This window comes from Monodelphis domestica, chromosome 1 (assembly GCF_027887165.1).
Source record: "Monodelphis domestica isolate mMonDom1 chromosome 1, mMonDom1.pri, whole genome shotgun sequence".
NCBI classification, from domain to species: Eukaryota; Metazoa; Chordata; class Mammalia; order Didelphimorphia; family Didelphidae; genus Monodelphis; species Monodelphis domestica.
The window spans coordinates 32,911,714-32,917,248 of record NC_077227.1 but is presented as its reverse complement, the minus strand read 5'-3'; the positions used below and the strand labels follow the sequence as shown (position 1 = coordinate 32,917,248).

Genomic DNA, 5,535 nt, shown 5'->3' with positions numbered 1-5,535 from the left:
AGAAAGAAAGGAAGAAAGGAAGAAAGAAAGAAAGAAAGAAAGAAAGGAAAGAAAGAAAGAAAGAAAGAAAGAAAGAAAGAAAGAAAGAAAGAAAGAAAGAAAGAAAGAAAGAAAGAAAGAAAGAAAGAAAGAAAGAAAGAAAGAAAGAAAGAAAGAAAGAAAGAAAGAAAGAAAGAAGAAGAAAGAAAGAAAGAGAAGAAAGAAAGAAAGAAAGAAAGAAAGGAAGAAAGAAAGAAAGAAAGAAAGAAAGAAAGAAAGAAAGAAAGGAAGGAAGGAAGGAAGGAAGAAAGGAAGAAAGGAAGAAAGGAAGAAAGGAAGAAAGAAAAACAAAAACTATTGGTATGAGAGATCAGAGGACTTCCTCAAGGAATTGTGGGTCTCAAAGCAAGGGGGATAAGCAATGGCTTGGCCCTCAAGGTTGTGTGATCAACAAATTGGAAGGTGAAAAGATAAGTTACAACTGAGCCTTCTGGAAAAGTTTCTTTGTTTGTCTCCTGCACCAGTAATGTCAAGTTCAAATAGAAATGGGAACCATTAAACCACACATAAGAATGCCTGCAGGTCCATATTGACAGCATTCTTTATGTTTTATTGTATTTTTATTGATTTTGTTAAAATTTTCCCAGTGGCATTAGTCCTGAGTACACTCTGGCTACACTTGACACCCCTGGCTTATACAGCTTCTTTCAGTAGCCACCAACCTCCCACCTTGGCTCTGCCCCCTCTCACACTGCTCAAGTTTCCAATCTTGCCCCTTCTGAACCAAAAATTGGCCTCTCAGGGCAGCCTCATCTAACCTCCATTGCAAAAGCTGTGGGAATGTTTCATAGGAAGATCATACCACTCCCAACACCACTACCAGCCCACCCCTCAGAAAAAAAAATATTGAAAATGATGCACCATCAAAAAAGTTTGCCCAAAGATAGCTTTAATTCTCTACTCACTCAGCCACTAGCCTTGTCCAGGCCCTCATCTCCTCTCTTCTGGGTCCTCATAATAACCTCCCAAATGGCCTCCTTGCCTCAAGTCTCTCCCCCTCTCCATCCATCCTCCATGCAGCTGCCAAGTAGACGTTACTAAAACATACATCAATCTTCTTGCTCAAAGAGCTCCTGGGTCACCCTCTTGCCTCTAAGATAAAATAGAAACATCTTTGCTTGCCATTTGGAAACCTTCCCTACGTGGTTCCAGTCTACCTCTGTGGGCTACATCTCCCCATTGCTTCCCTTCATATATTCTATTTCTCCAGCCAAACTGGCTCGCTTGCTGAGCCACCTCCTACACAACATTAATAATAATAATAATAAAGAACTGTAATAATAACCAGCATTTATATATGCTTTCAAGTTTGCAAAAGATTTTATAAATGTTGTCTCGTTTTGTCCTCATAGCAACACTGAGAAGTAGGTCTATTATTATCTTCATTTTTCAATTGAGGAAACAGAGGCAGAGGTTAAGTGACTTGCCCAGGGTCACACAGCATGTAAATGTCTAAGATTGGATTTGAACTCACTTCTTCCTGTCTCCAATGCATCACAGCACTGATCCCCACTCTAGTTACTGGTGTCTCCCCCAAATTACTTTGTGGGTACACACACGTAGGTTTCCCCCACTAGATGTAAGGTCCTTTCAAAGAGAGGATGTTTTCTGTTTGTTTCTGTACCTTCGAGGCCTGATACAGAGTCAAGTACATGATAAATACTTAATAAATGTTTGTTAAATGAATGAAACTCAACCAAAAGGGTGCAGGAGGGCAGAACAGGTACTTGCAAGAGAATGGACACAGGGGTGCACAGTGTGCTTGGTAAGATTGTGGAGAGGCAGATGAGATGAGGCTGATGAAGGAAGGCAGCACTATGTTGTAGAAGGCCTTGAATGCCATCTAGCTTGCAGCACTTGTCCCATTCATCCCTCCTTTGGGCAGTAGTAGCACCCACTGCCTTGGTCTTGAGGTTCCTTTGATCCTTCCTGAGGACTGGTTCTCTAACCAGAATGGAGGCTCTCTGGGCACAGCCCTCTCTCCCCCAAAGCACCTAGCAGGGGGAATAGGCAGAGGGAAGAGATTATGGCTCAGGAGATATTGCCTGATTGAGTGAAGGAGAAGGTACTTCTCCTTCCTGGGTTTCCCTTGGGCAGGGCATCTAGTACTGGCCAATAAAAAGTCAGGATTAGCCCTCTGCTCTCCAGCCTACCATGGCTTGATGCCACGGGTCGGATGAGGTAGTCTGGCCTCTCCAGAGGCCTTGGTTGACAGGCACAAGGAACTCCATCATTCATTTTGGGGCTGATCACCTTTTCTATAAAATTCTGTTCTGTAGTCTTACTGAACACACACACACACACACACACACACACACACACACACACACACACAGACCCTTTTTAGTCTTACCCAGAGAGGATGGAATTTAGGATAATTCCATCTTTCCCCATCTTCTCCTTCAGCAGGGCAGGAGATCTGGGTTCAAAACCTGCCTTTGCCACTTACTAGCTATGTGAGCTCAGTCAAGTCTCCTTTCCATTTTGAACCTCCATTATTTCCAAAATGAGGCAGCCAAAACTAGTCAAAAACAGTTTTCAAGTATTTGTGGAGGGTTTACTAAGTGCCAGACACTAAACTAGGCTCTGGGGGGTGCAAAGAAAAGTAAAAGCCAGAGTCCTGTCTGCCCTCGATCCCATCCTAATGGATTAGATGAGCTCTCACATACATATTATATTCTATGAACGGCTTTTTTGACCCTTCCCAATCACAGGGTACAAAGGCTTCTCAAGGCTGGCCTTGGAATCGGCTCCCAGGAGATGGTCCAGTCTCGAAATCCTCCACAGTGAGGCTCCGGCACACCCAGATCCAGGAGGAGGCAGTGAAGAGCTCCGAGGCTACGAGGATCTGCACTCCTTAAACACTGAGGTTGTCACAATCAGGGAACATAGGAGACTTCTCTCTCCAAAGCCCCGGAGCCAGACACCGGTGCTCAAACAACTGAGATGTGAAGGAGCAGCTGGAGTCTTGGGTTCCAATTCTAGCCTGGAAACTTAATAGCTGAGTGTTCTTAGGTGGATCACTTCCTCTCCCTGAGCTTCACTTTCTCTCTCTTTTTCCCATTTCTTATCAATCACTTTCATTTCCAAATCTCTCCCTGCCCCTTTCCAAGAGTCACTTTCCTCTTTTTTGAAGCGATGTTCCATTCCTCAAACCGTCTCCCTCACCGGGTTCTTGCTCTAGCCAAGAAGACATGGCTTTGCAGAACCTTTAAGCTCGGAGTTCTTCTCAAGAATAATAATTTGGCCCGGGTGGGGTGGGGATGGGGGACAGCCAGGCCGCAGAGCTTCCAGCCCAACTGCTCCCAAGCCCCCTGAAATTCCGGACCGGCCCGTTCCCTCCCAGGCGCAAGACGATGCCCCTGGGCCCTTGGCAAGCAGACCCTCTCCCCAGGAAGGGAGGCACTGGGGTGTTTGCATCCATTAAAGCCTCTCCCTCCACCACAGGCGGGGGGGTGGACAAAGTTGATCCAACTCTCCAGGGTGCAAGCCCAAAAGCACACGGTTAAGGGAAAGCCAGACTTTGGAAGGCCACGAAAGAGTGCGGCCACCGTTCTCCAAGGGGCCAAGAGCGGCCCCCCTGGCTCCTTTTGGTGCTGTTAGCGCGAACTGCAGCCGCGGTCGCCAGTGCCCCCCTCCTGGCACACACACGCGGGAGCGCGCGCGTGCACGAACATACACACACGCATCCACACATCCACCCCACAGCAACACCCTTGGCTCCCGGCCCAATATACAGTAGCCAAAGACCAAGACCTTCTCCCCCCACCCCACCCCCAGCCCTCCGTCCTGACAGCCCTCCATCGCCCGGTCCGCGCACCCCAGCAGCCGGCTCCCACCGAAGCCAACGAAGCCGAGCTTCCCCACCACCAGCAGCAGCAGCACCACCACCACCACCACCACCATCGCCGCCGCCGTCGTCGCCGCCGCCGCAGCCCCCGCTCCCCCTCCCTCCCTCCTGGTCCGGGCCTCGGCCCCCCACCCCCACCTACCCCCCGGGAGCCAGCTCCCAGCTCCCGCAGACTCACCCGCTGGGCTCCGGCGTCCCCGCGCCGCCACTCCGGGACCACATCCCCGGCCCGGCTCGGTCGAGTCCTAAGGGCGAGGGCTGGAGGCGAGCAGGTGCAGCTGCCGGCTGCGAAGGAGAGGCAGAGGCAGAGGCAGAGGCAGGCGAGCCGGCGGGAGAGAGGGAGGGAGGGACGGAGGGAGGGAGGGTGTGTATGTGTGCGCGCCTGTGTGTGGCACGCGCCTGTGTGTGTGCGCGCGCCTGTGTGTGTGTATGTGTGTGTGTGTGTGTGTGTGTGTGTGCGTGCGTGAATGTGTCTCCTCTCCGTATGTATTCCTTGTTGGTGTCCACGTTGCGATGCTAATAGAATCGCAAAGGCGCGCACACGGGCGCACACACGCTCCCTCTCCCCAAACAAAAGGCGTCCTGCCTTGAAGGGGACTAACCCGCTGCGGTGCGGGGCCAGGGGCTTCCAACTTCCTCCCGCGGGCCGAGAAGAACCCAGCAGAGCCTGAGGACACAAAGCCAGCTATCTGATCCAACCCAGCCAGTGGGGGCGGCGTAGCACCGCCGGGGCGCTGGCGGGGGCGCACGGAGCGGAGCGGAGCCGCCCTGGCAGCACGACAGGGCGCGCAGCTCCGGGACTCGGCCCCTGGCGCCTTGCCTACCCTACCGCCTGCCTGTCCTGCCCGCCTGCCTGCCTGCCCTGCTCTGCCTTCACTGATGCCTCGATGCCCTCTTGCCTGCCTTCCCCCAGCTCGGGAGTCCTGGTGCGGGGGCCACTTCTCTTACATCTCCAGGGTTGCCCAGAGCCGTTCTCAGACTCGCCTGAACTAGAGGAGGTGGGCTCCCTTCGACTCCCCCTGCGCCACCATCCCCGGCCGCAGGGACGCGCTGGAGTCCTCCGCCCTGCCCACTGCTGGCACTCTGGGGCCGGGAACTCAGAGAGAGGAGGAAAAAAAAAGCTGGGAGGGGGCGCCTCAAGTCTGTTTTTCAGCAGAAGTGAACCTGGATGTCCTCGGACTTCTTCCCACTCTAGGAGCCTAACCTCGCTCCCTCCTTTCTGCGGCTCTCTATCTCTCTCTCTCCCTCCCCCTCTCTCCTTCCTTCCCTCCTCCCATCCTCCACTCCCCACCTCTGTCTTTTCTCCCTCCTTCCCTTCCCTTTCCTTCCCTTCCTTCCTTTCTCTCTCTCCCTCTCTATCCTCTTTCTTTCTCTCCTCCTCCACCGCCACCTCCTCCTCCTCTTCTCTCCCTCCCTCCCTCCCTCCTTCCCTCTCTCTCTCTTCCTCTCTCTCTCTCTCTCTCTCTCTCTCTCTCTCTCTCTCTCTCTCTCTCTCTCTCTCTCTCTCTCTCTCTCTCTCTCTCTCTCTCTCTTATTTCTCTCCCTCTGTAACTCTCTGGTCCTCCCTCTCTCCCTCCCTCTCTTTCCCTCCCCCTGCCAACCCACAAGCGTCTCACATTCTCTGCATTACATCAGATGCTGTCGGC

At 52.3% G+C, this 5,535-nt stretch overlaps 1 protein-coding gene across 5 annotated transcripts in view; it reads right to left on the bottom strand.

Annotated features, from left to right (window-relative positions):
* LINGO1 (leucine rich repeat and Ig domain containing 1) overlaps positions 1-5,296 on the bottom strand; it is a 515,479-nt gene extending 510,183 nt beyond the window's left edge. For 3 of the 5 annotated variants that reach the window (XM_056796664.1, XM_056796671.1, XM_056796651.1), the window contains exon 1: positions 4,068-5,256. The gene's annotated coding sequence lies outside the window, so the exon portion shown is untranslated. Of the gene's footprint in view, positions 1-4,067 lie in introns of all 5 variants that reach the window. The other 2 variants (XR_008911690.1, XM_007477966.3) reach the window with 2 other exon arrangements.
* Positions 5,297-5,535: the final 239 nt, after the last annotated feature.